The sequence below is a fragment of the Arachis hypogaea genome, chromosome 11 (assembly GCF_003086295.3).
Source record: "Arachis hypogaea cultivar Tifrunner chromosome 11, arahy.Tifrunner.gnm2.J5K5, whole genome shotgun sequence".
Lineage (NCBI taxonomy): Eukaryota > Viridiplantae > Streptophyta > Magnoliopsida > Fabales > Fabaceae > Arachis > Arachis hypogaea.
In genome coordinates, this window is record NC_092046.1 from 110,656,225 (window position 1) to 110,665,842 (window position 9,618).

The 9,618-nt window shown below is 38.1% G+C and overlaps 1 non-coding gene across 1 annotated transcript; it reads right to left on the bottom strand.

Annotated features, from left to right (window-relative positions):
- Positions 1-108, bottom strand: LOC112725058 (small nucleolar RNA R71). Its single transcript, XR_003164188.1, has one exon. It is a non-coding gene; the product is annotated as a small nucleolar RNA R71 (small nucleolar RNA).
- Between the last annotated feature and the right edge of the window lie 9,510 nt (positions 109-9,618).

The window sequence follows — 9,618 nt, forward strand, 5'->3', positions numbered from 1 at the left end:
AAGCTTAGAGTGGAAGTCCAAACCTTCATACAGAAGGAAGGTGAATCCCTCTATGAAGCTTGGGAAAGATACAAGTAATTGATCAGAATATCTCCTTCTGGTATGCTTCTAGAATGGAGCATTACATGCATATTTTATGATGGTCTGTCTGAACTGTCCAAGATGTCATTGGAGAACTCTACAGGTGGATCTCTTCATCTGAAGAAGACGCCTGAAGAAGCTCAGGAACTCATTGAAATGGTTGCAAATAACCAATTCATGTACACTTCTGAAAGAAATCCTGTGAATAATGGGACAACTCAGAAGAAAGGAGTTCTTGAGATAGATACTCTGAATGCCATATTGGCTCAGAAAAAAATATTGACTCAACAAGTCAATATGATCTCTCAGAGTCTGTCTGAAATGCAAGCTGCATCAGGCAGTACTAAGGAGGCCTCCTTTGAAGAAGAAGCCTATGACCCTGAGAATCCTGCAATAGCAGAGGTGAATTACATGGGAGAATCCTATGGAAACACCTATAATCCTTCATGGAGAAATCATCCAAATTTCTCATAGAAGGACCAATCGAAGCCTCAACAAGGCTTCAACAATAATAGTGGAAGAAATAGGTTTAGCAATAGCAAGCCTTTTCCATCATCTTCTCAATAACAGACAGAGAATTCTGTACAAAGCCATTCTGGCCTGGCAACCATAGTCTCTGATCTATCCAAGACCACACTAAGTTTCATGAATGAAACAAGGTCCTCCATTAGAAATTTGGAGGCACAGGTGGGTCAGCTGAGTAAGAAGATTACTGAAACTCCTCCCAGTACTCTCCCAAGCAATACAGAAGAAAATCCCAAGAGAGAGTGCAAGGTAATAACCATGACCAACATGGCCGAACCTGGAGAGAGTGAGGAGGACGTGAGTCCCAGTGAGAAAAGCCTCCTGGGACGTCCTCTAGACAGAAAGGAGTTTCCCTTTGAGGAACCAAAGGAATCTGAGGCTCATATAGAGACCATAGAGATTCCATTGAACTTCCTTCTGCCATTCATGAGCTCTGATGAATATTCTTCCTCTGAAGAGGATGAAGACATCACTGAAGAGCAAGTTGCTAACTATCTAGGAGCAATCATGAAGCTGAATGCCAAGTTATTTGGTACTAAGACTAGGGAGGATGAACCCCCCTTGTTCACCAATGAACTAAATCCATTAATGAGGCAGACATTATCTCAGAAGAAACCGGATCCCGAAAAATTCTTCATACCTAGTACCATAGGCACCATGACCTTTGAGAAGGCTCTGTGTGACCTGGGGTCAGGGATAAACCTCATGCCACTCTCTGTAATGGAGAAATTGGGAATCTTTGAGGTACAAGCTGCAAGAATCTCACTAGAGATGGCAGACAAATCAATAAAACAGGCTTATGGATTAGTAGAGGACGTGATAGTGAAGGTTGAAGGCCTTTACATCCCTGCTGATTTCATAATCCTAGACACTGGGAAGGATAAGGATGAATCCATCATCCTTGGCAGACCCTTCCTAGCCACAGCAAAAGCTGTGATTGATGTTGACAGAGGAGAGATGGTCCTTCAGTTGAATGAGGACTACCTTGTATTCAAGACTCAAGGTTCTCCTTCTATAACCATGGAGAGGAAGCATGAAAAGCTTCTCTCAATACAGAGTCAAACTAAACCCCCACATTAGAACTATAAGTTTGGTGTTGGGAGGCCACAACCAAACTCTAAGTTTGGTGTTGAGACACCCCAACCCTGCTCTGATTATCTGTGAGGCTCCATGAGAGCTCACTGTCAAGCTATTGACATTAAAGAAGCGCTTATTGGGAGACAACCCAATGTTATTTAATTATATCTATTTATTTTCCATTGTTATTTTATGTTTTCTTTAGGTTTATGATCATGTGAAGTCACAAAAACAACTGAAAAATCAAAAACAAAATGAAAAATAGCATTAAAAATAGCTCACCCTGGAGGAAGAGCTTACTGGCGTTTAAACACCAGTAAGAAGCATCAGACTGGCATTTAACGCCAGAAAGAAGCATCAAGCTGGCGTTAAATGCCAGAAACAAGCTACAGTCTAGCGTTTAACGCCAGAAACAAGCACCAACTTAGCGTTAAACGCCAATAAAGGGAGAAAAGTTGGCGTTAAACGCTAGAAACAAGCAGCAACCTGGCGTTTAACGCCAGAAGTGCACTCTAAGGGCGTTTTACACGCCTAAATGGAGCAGGGATGATAAGTCCTTGACCCCTCAGCAACCTCAACTCACTCCCTCTCTTCTTCACACCTTTTCATAACACTCTTCCCCAAATACCCTTCACCAATCACATCCATCCACTCCTCCCCAAAAACCCCACCTACCTCCAAATTTAAAATCCTTTCCCTCCCAAACCCAACCCTAATACACGAAACCTAACCCTCCCCCCACCCTTATATATACCCCTCACCACTCCTTCATTTTCACACATTATAACCACTACTTCTATCCCTTAGCCGAACCACATATCTCCCTCCATCTCTTCCATTTTCTTCTTCTTCTACTACTTTCTTTCTTCTTTTGCTCGAGGACGAGCAAACCTTTTAAGTTTGGTGTGGTAAAAGCATTGCTTTTTGTTTTTTCATAACCATTAATGGCACCTAAGGCCAGAGAAATGTCAAGAAAGAGGAAAGGGAAGGTAATTACTTCCACCTCTGAGTCATAGGAGATGCAGAGATTCATCTCAAAGGTCTATCAAGACCACTTCTATGAAGTTGTGGCCAAGAAGACATCCTCATTGAAGAGGACAAGCCCATCACTAAAAAGAGGATGGAGCAAATAAGAGAGCCCACTCATGGACCTCAACAAGAGTATGAGGAAGCTCCTCATCATGAAATCCCTGAGATGCCTCAAGGGATTCACTTTCCTCCACAAAACTATTTGGAGCAAATCAACACCTCCTTAGGAGAATTAAGCTCCAACATGGGACAATTAAGGGTGGAGCACCAAGAGGACTCCATCATTCTCCATGAGATTAGAGAAGATCAAAGAGTTATGAGGGAGGAGCAACAAAAGCAAGGAAGAGACATAGAGGAGCTCAAGAGCACCATTGGTTCTTCAAGAGGAAGAAGACGCCACCCTCACTAAGGTGGACCCGTTCCTTAATCTCTTTGTCTATTTATTTTTTCTGATTTCGTTCTCTATGCTTTATGTTTATTTATGTTTGTGTCTTTATTACATGATCATTAGTATCTAGTGTCTATGCCTTAAAGCTATGAATGTCCTATGAATCCATCACCTTTCTTAAATGAAAAAATGTTTTTGATCACAAAAGAAGAAGAAGTATATGATTTCGAATTTATCCTTGAAATTAGTTTAATTATTTTGATGTGGTGATAATACTTTTTGCTTTCTGAATGAATGCTTGAACAGTGCATATTTTTTTGAATTTGTTGTTTATGAATGTTAAAATTGTTGGCTCTTGAAAGAATGATGAAAAAGGAGAAATGTTATTGATCATCTAAAAAATCAAAAAATTGATTCTTGAAGCAAGAAAAAGTAGTGAAAAACAAGGCTTGCGAAAAAAAAAATGGCGAAAAATAAAAGAAAAAGAAAGAAAAAGAAAAAGCAAGCAAAAAAAGCCAGTAATCCTTTAAACCAAAAGGCAAGGGAAAAATAAAAAGGATCCAAGGCTTTGAGCATCAGTGGATAGGAGGGCCCAAAGGAATAAAATCTTGGCCTAGGCGGCTAAACCAAGCTGTCCCTAACCATGTGCTTGTGGCGTGAAGGTGTCAAGTGAAAAGCTTGAGACTGAGCGGTTAAAGTCGTGATCTAAAGCAAAAAGAGTGTGCTTAAGAACCCTAGACACCTCTAATTGGGGACTCTAGAAAAGCTGAGTCACAATCTGAAAAGGTTCACCCAATTATGTGTCTGTGGCATTTATGTATCCGGTGGTAATACTGGAAAACAAAGTGCTTAGGGCCATGGCCAAGACTCATAAAGTTGCTGTGTTCAAGAATCAACATACTGAACTAGGAGAATCAATAACACTATCTAAATTCTGAGTTCCTATAGATGCCAATCATTCTGAACTTCAAAGGATAAAGTGAGATGCCAACACTGTTCAGAGGCAAAAAGCTACTAGTCCTGCTCATCTAATTGGAGCTAAGTTTCATTGATATTTTGGAATTTATAGTATATTCTCTTCTTTTTATCCTATTTAATTTTCAGTTGCTTGGGAACAAGCAACAATTTAAGTTTGGTGTTGTGATGAGCGGATAATTTATACGCTTTTTGGCACTATTTTTAGGTAGTTTTTAGTATGTTTTAGTTACTTTTTATTATATTTTATTAGTTTTTAAATAAAAATCATATTTCTGGACTTTACTATGAGTTTGTGTGTTTTTCTATGATTTCAGGTATTTTCTGGCTGAAATTGAGGGACCTGAGCAAAAATCTGATTCAGAGGCTGAAAAAGGACTGCAGATGCTATTGGATTCTGATCTCCCTGCACTCGAAATGGATTTTCTGGAGCTACAGAAACCCAATTGGCGCACTCTTGATCGTGTTGGAAATTAGACATCCAGGGCTTTCTAGCAATATATAATAGTCCATACTTTGCTTGAGTTTTGACGATGAAAACTGGCGTTCAAACGCCAACTTCTGCCCTATTCTGAAGTTAAATGCCAGAAACAGTTTACAAACCAGAGTTAAACGCCACAAACAGGCTGTAACCTGGCATTTAACTCCAAGAGAAGTCTCTAAACGTGTAAAGCTCAATGCTCAGCCCAAGCACACACCAAGTGGGCCCAGAAGTGGATTTCTACATCATTTACTTATTTTCTGTAACCCTAGCTACTAGTTAATATAAAAACTACTTTTAGTGATTTATTTTACATCTTTGGATCATTTTTGAGACTATCTTTGTATCACTTTTGATCTCTTGATCACGCTTAAGGGGTTGGCCATTCGGCCATGCCTGGACCTTGTTCTTATGTATTTTCAACGGTGGAGTTTCTACACCCCATAGATTAAGGTGTGGAGCTCTGCTGTTCTTCATGAATGAATGCAAAGTACTATTGTTTTTCTATTCAATTCAAGCTTCTTCTTATTCTAAGATATTCATTCGCACCCAAGAACATGATGAATGTGATGATTATGTGACACTCATCACCATTCTCGCTTATGAACGCGTGCCTGACAAACACTTCCGTTCTACATGAAAACAAGCTTAAATGTGTATCTCTGAGCCTCCATTCCGAAAGATCGGAGTCTTCGTGGTATAAGCTAACATCAATTGGCAGCATTCTTGAGATCCAAAAAGTCTAAACCTTGTCTGTGGTATTCCGAGTAGGATCTGGGATGGGATGACTGTGACGAGCTTCAAACTCGCGAGTGTTGGGCGTAGTGACAGACGCAAAAGGATCAATGGATCCTATTCCAACATGAGTGAGAACTGACAGATGATTAGCCGTGCGGTGACAGCGCATTTGGACCATTTTCACTAAGAGGACGGACGGTAGCCATTGACAACGGTGATCCCCAACATACAACTTGCCATAGAAAGGAGTATGAATGATTGAATAAAGATAGTAGGAAAGCAGAGATTCAGAAGCAACAAGCATCTCCATACGCTTATCTGAAATTCTCACCAATGAATTACATAAGTATCTCTATCTTATTTTATATTTTTTTTATATTTTAATTATCAAAACCTCATAACCATTTGAATCTGCCTGACTGAGATTTACAAGATGACCATAGCTTGCTTCAAGCCAACAATCTCCGTGGGATCGATCCTTACTCACGTAAAGTTTATTACTTGGACGACCCAGTGCACTTGCTGGTTAGTTGTGCGGAGTTGTGAAAAGGAGTTGAGATTACAATCGTGCGTATCAAGTTTTTGGCGCCGTTGAGATCACAAATTCGTGCACCACAAATCTTCTCCAATATCAGTGACCAATTCACAACTGGTTAGAGAAAACACGGACAAAAAGATCATTTTAAGTAAACTGATGAAGGAAACACTTCAAGAGGATCCTGGATTGGTGCCCGAGGACGATGATTCAGGTAATGATGATGAACTATTCTTTGGGATTGTGGGAGAGATTAATCCTAATTTTCAGGTTTATGATGCTCATGATGAATACCATGATGATTTAGATAGGGCAGATTCAAGGCATTCGAAGGAAATGAAGATACCTCCTAATTTGAAGGATAAGCTGGGTAAGATTGATGACGATGACGTGCTTCCTATTTTTAGAGAAGGTGCACGATTTGGGAACTACACCTTGAGGTAGAGATGAAATCTAAAGCAAGAAGTGAAATTACTTATGGAAATGTTTGTTGTTTGTGTCATTTTAATGTCAGAGATTTGTCTTTTGTATTCATGACTCCATGTATATGTTACTAAGTCTATGTTAGAACCTCTATATATTGGTATTAGAGATTTGCCTTTTATACACTCTATATGGCATGTTATATTTTTTTGATGGTGTATAGAATCACACAGACTAAGTTTGAGATACACTTGATGATGGTAATGGTGATTTTCTTTTTATTATTGTTTCATAGTTTGATTCTTCTTCTAGATTGAGATTATGTTTTCTGACCAACATTGACGAAAAAGCACAAAAGACAATTGTATTGATGTCATCATAGGTACAAGTAGGATATACAATTGCTCACATTTACGATTTTCCAATTAATATTACAGTCCAACAATTGCTAGCAGATACAATAAAATGCTAATTTTAAAGTCATAACTTCAGATTCTAAACTCCCATTCTTCCATATAAATTTCAACCTCCATTCATCTATTTCAAAACCAGGATTTGTTCTACCACTAAATTTTCCTTCATCTTAAACTTTGTTAGCCCAGATAAAGAGAGCATACTACCTCTTACCAACACTTTGCAACCACATTAAAGAACTATGGAGAATAAATTACATATTGAATAAGTAACAACACTAGCCTAGCTAGATTAACAAAACACACTTACATCATAGTTTGAACAACCAAAAAATGACCTCCCTAAATTCACATATGTTCCTGACCATTATTTGAGGACGGGTTGACTACCACACCCCCACCTTTCTGAAAGTTGTTCATGGCTGATGAACGGATTTTTGATGGTATCAAATTTCACAAATGAAATCTCGTTGCAAGTATAGTTTCTAAACCAACAAATAATCCTCTCATGCAAAAAATTGTTTGTCACAAGTTCAAAACTAATAAAACTAACCGAATTATTCAAACCTCGGGTCGTCTCTCAAAGAAATTACAGGGAAATGTTCTTGTTATTGGTTATGAGATGCATATTTTAGGGTTTTGAATAAGAGACATGAAAGGTAAATAGCAAAGAAGTAAACTAATAACTAAGAAAGCTCTTGGCAAGGAATGAGAATTAGAAGTCCTATCCTCATTATCATCATCAATTGTGATGAGAATTGTCCATTGCTCTACTTAGTCAACCTCTAACTATGAAGGAAAGTCAAGTAGAGATAATCAATTTGAGTCCACAAGTCCTAGCCAAATCCTAAGGAAAGACTAGAGTTAGTGTCATGCAAATCAATTAGCAATTTCCGATTATCAATCAACAAAAGAGTTTGATAACTCAAGAGTCTCTAATTACTCAACCGAAGCCAAGAGGAGAAAAATCTACTCTAACATCCTTCCAAGCATTTAATCAAACACTTGGAAGGCACAAAGAAAAGCAAGATAAAATTGCAAGAAATATAGATCTACAGCTACTCAAAGTAAGGAATTAACAACAATAAAGCAAATCAACAATAAAGGAAACCAAACATGAATTGCATTAAAGAGAAGTAGAAGAGACAAGAGTGCATCAACAAAAAAAGTAAACAATTACAAGGAATGAAATGCTAAACTAGAGAAGCAAAGATAGAAGAACAAGAAATTAGAAAGCAAAAGAAAATCAAAGCATGAATTAAACCTAGATCTAAGAAATCCTAATCTATCTCTAACCTAATTCTAGAGAGAAGAGAGAGCTTCCACTACAACATTTTTGGCCTAAGGTAACTCTTATTCGAAGCAACATTTAATAAAAGTTGTCTTAGATAGGAAAATACAACATGTTATAAGAGTTGCCTTTGAGTAAGACAAAGATAACAAATTTTTTGGCCACCCACAAAAATTGTTGTCTTTGATATTTAAAGCAACACTTAAAAAATATTACAATATAAAATATTAAAGATAACATTTTTAAATAAAAATACAACATTTTATAAGGGTTATAAAAAAAATTGAATAAATAACTTTTATAAAAAGTTGCCTAAAATCATTCATAGCTAAAAATTTTAGAGGGAAACTTTTAATCATATTCCCTCCAAATAATTATTTTCCAATCAAATAACTTAGTAAAAAAAAGAAAAGCTACTAGATAGGTCACATTTCCATTGCTTCGTTCCTCACTGCCACCCACCGTTCGAAGAAAAGGGAAAAGCCCTAACTCACGGTGCGACACGAACGGCAGCAGGTCTCGACCCAGACGGCGCGACACGAACGGCAGTAGGTCTCGACCCAGACGGCACGACACGAACGGTAGCAAGTCTCGTTCGCGTACGAGATCAGGTCTCTGTCGGCGACGGCGCGGTGCTCTCCTCCACAGGCGTCGGCGAGTTGCTCTCCTCCACAGGCGTCGGCGAGTTGCTCTCCTCCACAGGCGTCGGCGAGTTGCTCTCCTCCTCCTGTCTCAGCTCCGTGTCGCAGTCACCTTCGAGAAACCCCTCTCCTTCTTCCTCCTCTTTCCCTGTCTCGCCTCCTCCTCTTCGCAAGCTCAGACAATACTACATGCAGCGATAACCCCCTTCTGCCTCCTCTACGTATTGCTTGGTAAGAAGCTTCTGATTTTCTGATTTACTATGAATTGGATTTTCTGATTTACTATGAATTGGATTTTCTGAATACTTTGATTTTGAATGAAGATTGGGAATGTTCTGAATTTTAGTATGAAAATAGAATTTTTGAATGCATTTATTCTAAATTTTCGCTATGGGAATGTTCTGAATGTACTGAATTTTAGTAATACATAAAGCTGTGATATCATGAATTTCATGTTGATGCTGATTTTACATTGATTCTTGCAGTAAACCCCCAGTTGAAGAGCTGCACCAGTTCTTGAAATTCCAGTTGCCAAAGCTATATGTAAACCCATCAGGTAAACATTTTCCTTCTTAGCCCTGGACATCTTGCTATTTCTTGGCTGTGCCTCTAATCCTAAGAAATCCACATTCATGCCCTGTGAATGGTGTTATTTAGCAATTAGCAGGGAATCAAAATAAAAAGTATCATGGAAAAATCTGTAATAATTTTCAGTCTCTATGGAATATTTTTGCAAGAAAAAATTTAGTAACTAATAAATAATTAATTAATACCTGTAGTGCAGACTTCTCTTGAAGATCCTCACTTGCAATTAACTCATGTGAAAGCAAATCTTCTTCATCGACTAGATCAAAATCCAGGTCCGGGAAGAAATTGTAGTCCTCATCAATTTCCTGCTAAAGTTTAACAAATTAAATCAGATATATACCACTGAGTTATTGTTAAATTATATATATATATGTTAAACTTCAAAGAAATTGTAATCATTTACTATCTGTCCAAATTCACTGACTTTTGAGTA